This window comes from Periplaneta americana, chromosome 11, assembly GCF_040183065.1.
Source record: "Periplaneta americana isolate PAMFEO1 chromosome 11, P.americana_PAMFEO1_priV1, whole genome shotgun sequence".
NCBI lineage: Eukaryota > Metazoa > Arthropoda > Insecta > Blattodea > Blattidae > Periplaneta > Periplaneta americana.
In genome coordinates this window covers 39,302,909-39,311,993 of record NC_091127.1, presented here as the reverse complement: position 1 = coordinate 39,311,993, position 9,085 = coordinate 39,302,909, and positions in this window count along the sequence as shown.

Below are 9,085 nucleotides of genomic sequence, written 5' to 3'. Positions count from 1 at the left end.
TTAAAAGTTATTTGCTTCCATGATAATGAAACGTACTCTCTTTGAATGGTTTTTTATGCCAAATACTTTTTCTTCAACCTATCCATCTTCAGTTTTTGAGTTTAAAAGCGGAAACGCAAATAACAATGTCAGGAAGATCGGTGGATTTTTCATGTGGGAGTAAAGCAGTAGTAGCTATTTCAGGTCATTGTGGATTGCAGGTGAGAGTTAAGAAAATGTCAGATTTGCCATGCTTTCGAACAATAGACATAGCATCTTAGTATAGCTTCTGCATGTTTCGTGAACTACCTTGAAATGTAGAATCATTTTATCCTGCTAAGAGATCTTGCTGAAATGATCGGGAGACTACAAAATCTTGTAAGCCTCTTGGCCTTTCCTTAGGAACTGTAATTTTTGCGCTGTCTTCAGACAACATAAACATCCACGTATGTAAATCACGCATATAAATAACCACACCACACCTCCATTAAATATATGAAAAAGACCCACACCACTTGATTAATAACTATAAAAATCTCATTTTTAATAACAATAATTTTAACTTACGTAAGTTTTGTACTTTTCAGTAACATATACTGTAGCCTACATATTACACAGCCGTCACTCAGTAAATTATAGAAATGAAAATCTAATTTAAGATATTCTCTCCGTCTACTTATATAGCCCCAAAAGGTTTGAGTTTCATATCATCAATATGCTACAGCATTAATATGTATATCAGTGACAAATACTCATATCTTGGCAGTAACTATAATAATATTTCACGTTTAATGGTGATAATGTCATCAAATCACCTCAAGTTTCGTAGTTTTTAATATCCAATACATAGCTGTACTCAGAAAATTACACATCACAGAATCAGATCTGTAAATTATTTAGTAAGTCTTGAAAGTTTTTAATAACCAATTATAGAGACGTTATAAAAAATTACACAAATGAAGATCGACATATTGTTGTCATTATGATGTCACAGAATTTGCTCTGATTTGCTCTAAATATGTCAGCAATTCTGCAGGTGTAATATTGCTTATTGTAGTGTGTGTGTGTGTGTGTTTTGTTTTATTCTGAAAAGTCATTGGTTCTCAAAACTGACGACAGATGGATTTTGGAAAATAGGAAAATTATGTAGGAAAATTGACATTTCACTGAAAACTATTATTTTTCTGAAAATCTTTGGGTTCCAAGCTTCAAAGTGAGGAGTCATTCATTAAAATCCGTTCAGCCGTTTTCCCGTAATTTCCATTACCAGATCAAATTATATATATATATATATATATATATATATATATATATATAATAGTTGTAGCTTTTGGTGGCTGCGTTATATTTCCTCCAGGTTTCTTGAGCTATTTGCTCCAGGAGAGTGTAGAGGTGAGGCATATTCCTAGATATGTGAGATTTCGCCGAAGTGGAAGTTCAGCGTCTGCAATTGTGATTGGGTTGTTCTGGAGGATCCGAGTTTGGAATTTTGGGCCATCTGGATTTATAGATGGATAGGTGAGTAGGTAGATAGCGAGTTAGCTAGGCGGACAGACGGGCAGATAGATATACAGATTATAAAGATAGATATTGAATGGGAGTAAAATCAGTCTTGTAGTTTAGAGTAAAGGCTGAAAACTGACAAGAGACAGTCAGACGGCACACCGAACATCACTATTTCAGTATCAGAGATGCTGCTAGCGTGTATTTCCGTGAAAACTCGAAATCGATCTTCCCAGCATCACAATGCTTCGTATACCTGTCGGCATTCTGGCGGGGGACCCTTCCCCTCCCGTTCCTAAGGCCCATGCGTCAAAATGCAGCCCTGCTTCCTGTCTTGGACGTGTATTGTGACGCGACACGTGTTCGTTTCTCTGCCTCTTCATAAATCTCAGTTCACTTCTCATTGTAGATACTGAACTACTTCTACGACCGCGAGAAAAAGATATAGTACAAAGCAAATAACTAATTTTTTTTAGTACGCACTGGTTTACTACAGAATTATCCATCAGCTTCATAATGCTGGGTTTAACCAAATACCTTACTACAATAATACCGGACAGCTGTATACTAGCAGCATTGACGTGAGTGCGAAATATCGCGGACCTGACATCTAGCGGAGCGGCGTGGAATTACTTACTGGCTTTTAAGGAACCCGGAGGTTCATTGCCGCCCTCGCATAAGCCCGCCATTGGTCCCTATCCTGAGCAAGATTAATCCAGTCTGTATCATCATATCCCATCTCCCTCAAATCATTTTAATATTATCTTCCCATCTACGTCTCGGCCTCCCCAAAGGTCTTTTTCCCTCCGGCCTCCCAACTAATACTCTACATGCATTTCTGGATTCGCCCATACGTGCTACATGCCCTGCCCATCTCAAACGTCTGGATTTAATGTTCCTAATTATGTCAGGTGAAGGATACAATGCGTGCAGCTCTGTAAGCCAGTAAGTAAGTATAGTATTATGAAATAAAATGCCTTGCATTACAAGACACAACACTGTACATAAGCTTAATAGTGTAAATAGTTTTTTTTATCATCGTAGGCCTACATTCTCTATTATAGTTTAAATAGTAAAAATAGGGTGTCATAGTGTAAATAATTTAAATTGTAAATATTAGTGTAATTGTTAAATTGGTCCATGCTTTGTTCTGCCCCACTAGACGAAACAAGAGTCGCGCAAGCCATCAGTCAATTACTTCGCTTGCTAAGTGTCCCCTGCGGTGGCTGAGTGGTCGGACATCCAGTCTGTCACTTATACGGCCCGGATTCGAGTCCCCGTTAGTTCTGTATTTTTTTTTTATTAAAAGATCCATAGTGACACTTGTGGCGGACAAGGTCGCAGTTGGGGTTTTACTCAGGGTTCTCCCGTTTTTGCCCATATTACTTTAGTTTAAAAATCATAACTTATTCTGTTTGCAGAATACAACCATGGTCTTCCGTGAATTTCTATTAATTGAGAAAACGGAAACATGAGAGTAATTTTTATTTCTTTTAAAAACTGTCCGGTCTTTTTTTTTATTATTTGTCCATATATACCTCCTACCTTTCATTCATTAACATTTAAGGTCATTTCTTTTAAGTGTTAGGTCATTTTTATGTAGATTGCAGGGCATTTTATTGGCCATTTTTCGTCATCAGCATCCACCCCTACTCATGACTATCTTGTCCTCAGTGTTTAGGAAGCTATGACTGCTTGAAGGAAATTAATGATAAATAGACTTCGTGGAATTGCCACGAGAATTGTAAGGTTTACTGCGCACGCAGTGTAGACTGTATGAGAAGGAGGCGTGCAAAGAATGAAGTATGCCTCTAATGTAAACACTGAGCAGTATACTGCGGTTACAATAAAACCTGTATCCTGCATTCAAGAAATATATTGAATGATCATTGAAGTAGGAAATGTCTAAACATGTAAATACACAATTATTTTGTAGTGAGATATATTAAATCAAAATTTAATGTAAGATACTCACATCATCCTTGAATATGTGCATTGCACTGAAGAGTTGCGTACATTTTGAGCGACTGCAAAGTAATCTCCTCCGATGGTCACTTAAACAGTTTTTATTTTGGAAAAATGTACGTTCAACATCACACGATGTAATATGTAGGCTACATATTTGAAGAACGGAAAGTCACTACTTTTTAGTACACCAACTTCAGATGTCTTGTCGTGACCTGATGGTACATCATTTATAGTACGAAGTTGTGAATAGGCAGAATTTTTAGAGGTGGACGATCATCCAACCAGAATGGTGATATCGTATGGTTAGGACGATGATCTTCCCAGCTGTTATAGCTGGTTTTTGTGACCGGATTTCGCTACCTATCGTAGCTCCCCAAGTGCATCACTATGCTGAGTGGGCAAAGGTCCCATACACTGGCCGAAATTTCATGAGAAAATTTCTTCCTTCATGAGGATTCGAACTAGCGCGCATTTCGTAACGCGTAGTGAATTGTTATTTTGGATAACGGTTTGTGATACTTTATCCACTATATTAAGGGCTTCTGAGAGTTGTAGTTTAGACGATTCTAACAGGATGATGCTTTTGGACACGATTTTTAAATTAGAATCAATGAACAGAATATCTTCCAATAGCTGTTCTGAAGGCAATGATTTTACTGCTGCAACAGTGTAACTGCCTGTGCTATCCAATGCATCAATTACCTCCATTATTTTGCCGTAATGTTCTGTGTAATAATTAACAGCATCCAACCACGTTCCCCAACGGGTCAAGACTGGCTGCGGGGGTAAGAGTATTCCAGGGGCAATTATTTGGAACAGCAACACTCTCATTGTAGTATGTTTGATTGAATTCTTGTCTTCACTGAACAAATGTTAAGCTTTGACAGTAAAGCAAAAACAAGTGCTTACTTAGGTATACATTAGCTGTAGGTGTTCTATCTATTTGGACCGGTCACAACTCTTAACATGAACTGCTTATACTACGAGACCGGGCGGACGCTCACCACCTCTATACTACCGTACATCGGCAACCTGATTGCATGCTGCGTGTGGCAATTCAACGAAGTATAATGATAAATATGTACATTTTAAAAAATTAACAACATACAATTGAAAATAATTTATACACTACTATTTATTTTGCTTATGATATGGTTCTCCAAGCTATTTTGATTTAAAAAGTTCATTTACAATATCATTAAGCTTGCGATTTAAAACAGTTAAGGAGCTATAGCCATTTCTTTGGTGAAAATCAATGCATTACTATCATCTCAACGGTACCATAATAATATTTTGTGCGAGATCGTGCGTGTTTGCTTGGTTTCCGCACAAAACCAATCCGCGGAAAGTCTAAAATTCCACATTCAGTATTCCCAACCGAACACACATAACAATTTCCCTCTTCTTACAGCTTAAGTGACATATTGATTTTACTGCTTTAGGCTTTTAACATATTATTTTTAGAGACGTTCAATATAGTAATAATTATAAATTGGAAACTTACCACTGCAATTTCACCTAAATTGCACTGTTAATTATTGTTTTTAAATATTTGCAAAAATTAAGTAAACTCTACAACTCCACTAAAGTTACTGCATTCGTGATGCAAGTAACATTAAGGAAGCCGTGAAAAAATCAACAAGATTCCATAGATTGGGGGAAAAAAACAGACATACAGTATATCACGGCCTGCTGGAGTATAGTAAACATTTTAAAGCAACAATGTTGAAGATAGATATTTTTGTTTTGCAAATTTGCCGTCATTGAACAGAAACCAAGATGGAGATTTCATTGCAACTAATTAGAAATTTCTCTTTCAGGTATGTAATAAACGATCTTCGCACAAAATAATGTACGATACACGAGCGGTATGTTTTCTTTCAATTCTCGGAAATTAGAAAAGCTCAACTACGTTTCGCTTTTTCAAACTTTTCCTCGAACATGAAAACTTCAACTTACCGCTCTTGTAACGCATATTACTATTGTAATTATTATTTAGTATGATTGCATTAACTTACTCAACTTGTGCTTGTATGACTATATAAATTTGTTATTCGTGTTCTTTAAATATTAGTAAAATTGTATCAGCTTCTTTTGTTTCTGGCTAAGTAAAAGAGAAGGCCTGATGGCCTTAACTTCGCCAGAATAAATAATAATAATAATAATAATAATAATAATAATAATAATAATAATAATAATAATAATAATAATAATAATAATAATAATAATTATTATTATTATTATTATTATTATTATTTCCTTTATCACGATCTTGTTAAAACATTACTCGTAGGACAATCACATAACTGTCTGGGAAGGCGTATTATTGAAATTAAGATAACGAGAGCCATGCCCGCCTACTGGATGTCAAGGCCAAGGACAAATTAATGTCAATATTCCTGACGCGATTAACACGCGAAAGCAAAAGTATATTGATCCAGAGGCCAGTATATGCCAAAGTCTATTCGAAATAATTTTTCACCTTCGAATTGTATAGACCCAGAAACAAAGTTTGGGCCACCTAATTTTACTAAGTTCCGGATACAATGTATTCCGCATGTGCAGTAAACAAGAGCGTCTAAATGTATGCTACACGTCGACAGTCTTGCGAAGCTTGTTGCCTACACACAGGAGGACTGCTACCAAGACTCGGCCCATTTTTAATTCCGTATCTGTACTATGTACTTACTTACTTACTGGCTTTTAAGAAACCCGGAGGTTCATTGCCGCCCTCACATAAGCCCGCCATTGGTCCCTATCCTGAGAAAGATTAATCCAGTCCCTATCATCATATCCCACCTCCCTCAAATCCATTTTAATATTATCCTCCCATCTACGTCTCGGCCTCCCCAAAGGTCTTTTTCCCTCCGGTCTCCCAACTAACACTCTATATGCATTTCTGGATTCGCCCATACGTGCTACATGCCCTGCCCATCGCAAACGTCTGGATTTAATGTTTCTAATTATGTCAGGTGAAGAATACAATGCGTGCAGTTCTGCGTTGTGTAAATCTGTACTATGTACAACTTTAAAAGTCAATTTGGCATTACTAATTTTTATCGTCTGTTATTATTGTTTACTTTTCGAGTCTCGTTCCGCTGCTGAATGATTGTTGCAATCTTGTATTGCTTTTGTTTTTATACAAAGTGAACCGTAAGTAAAGCCATTAATTTTGGGGGGTTATTCTTTGAGATATTTAAAACAAAAAAAGGTTTAATACAATTTTGCTCGTTTTTGCTTTCTTTTCGAGATAAAAATTGTTTCATATGAAACATTTCATAGCGTGTTTTAAGAAAAACCATTAATTTAATTCCGAACACGTTCAGTCAGTTTAAGAGAGCAGAATATTATGATAGATAAACGATTCAAATAATTTTAGTTTTGTCCTTTAGCTGTGCAGAAATTTGATCCAAACAAATGTAACATTAAAAAACCTTTGCAGAACGAAAAGTTACATTTATTGATCCTGGTTGAGTGGAAGAGAAGGCCTGATGGCATTAACTCTGCCAGGGAAAATAGAACTATTATTATTATTATTATTATTATTATTATTATTATTATTATTATTACTATTATTATTATTATTATTATTATTATTATTATTATTAGGATACAATTAATTCAATGGCTTTCCCAGAACACGCTATGAAATGTTTCATATAAAACAATTTTTATCTCGAAAAGGAAGCAAAAACGAGCAAAATTGTATTAAACATTTTGTTTCAAATATTTCAATCCTCTGAAATTAATGACATTACTTACTGTTCATCCTGTATTGCTGTTTTGTGCTCTTTTTGTTTTAACATGAAATGTTTATCCTAGAATTTAAAATGAATAAAATTCTACGAAAATTTTAATGTCTGACGTCACTTGCTTAGCAACTGCAATGAGTTATACTATTCAGACTTTCATTTATATTGTTATTAAGACGTTTGTTGGAAGGATAGACCTTGCGTGAAATTCCACACCTACATTTCTTATTTCTCTTATCATTGACCCATACTAACTGCTCACCAACATACCAATTCAGATTAACCACTTCCCTTATTATCCCGAGTTAACTCAGGTTGCTAACATGTGTCAAAATTTATTAACCCGAGTTAACTCGTTTAAGTCCCATTGTCTATTTCATAGTGATTTTTTAAGTATGTAAGAAAATTAGCAACGTACAGTGATTCTGCAATATTAAATGACCTCTTTATGAGGTCACAAAACTGGTAAAATATATAGTAAGTGAAGAGGTTAAACACAGTAATTGCATTGTTTTTAAATCGGGTTATTTTACGACGCTGTATCAACATCTGAGGTTATTTAGCGTCTGAATGATATGAAGGTGATAATGCCGGTGAAATGAGTCCGGAGTCCAACGTCTAAAGTTACCCAGTATTTGCTTGTGGGAAAACCCCGGAAAAAACCTCAACCAGGTAACTTGTCCCGACCGGGATTCGAACCCGGGCCACCTGGTTTCGCGGCCAGACGCGCTGACCGTTACTCCACAGGCGTGGACAATTGCATTGTATTTTGTTTAATGTATATATTAGTTTTTAATTTATTTAATATGTATTTTTGTAATAAATGATATTGAGTGATTGAAAATACTTGTAAAAATATATTGTATGCATTCAGTAAGGAAATAAAAGAAATATGATAATAATATAACACATAAATTGCATTAAATATACAAGGTACAATCAATATATTTCCGAACTGCACTTGTATTTATTGCACCGTTAAATATACATGTGCGTATCACTGAAGTTCGTTGCTTCCATGCCTGTTGAGTCAGTCTATCAAACAGCTTCAGATTGTTTTTAAGAACTGAGCTTCTACATCTGATTTTGTTTAAACATATCAAGAACCTATTGCTATTTTTCCTGGAATCTCTCTCAAATATGCCTTACGGCTAGTCTTCTTCTCTGTCTTCCAAGTGATGCATTTAGTATAGATTCCAGGCGTTTCTTGGTTCCAGATAACTTCTCTGTTTCCTATGTCCTCTGTGTTGCCAACATTCAGGATAGTTAAAAAAAAACTTATTGATTGTCGCTTTTATTTCACTCTCAGTCATAATCACTAATCACATTTCTTAAGTCTAAGAACCAATAAATATCCCTACTGTATAAAAATAGTTTGCTAGCATTTAAATGCTTTTGATATTCCGTACTAATTTTGTTTTTTGTTTATATTTTCGAATTGGGATGTATGTTATTTTTAACAGGTTTTGACATTCTGCATTGATTTTGTTTTCGCTATTATTTTAAATTCGGAAGATGAGCTTACAGGATTTAACGTCTTTTAATAGTACATTATGCAACGAGCCTATAATGATAGTAATTAAGAAAGCGAGTATGGATGTTTATGAAACGAGCGCAAATGAGTTTCATAATTTTCATACGAGCTTCTTAATTACCATTATAGGCGAGTTTCATACGACTTTTTATGCTCGACCATATTTCTAACTTGAAATTACCGGTATTCAGATGTATACATTTTATTTGTATCTGACAAGATCGGAAGTGACCTTGTTCTAGGTCGTGAATTGTGAGATGTGCGCAGACGCGAAAGTATTGATTTTTTCCGAGAAACAATAATGTCATTGACGTTGATGTATAATCCCGTTAAACTTGATAATATTATA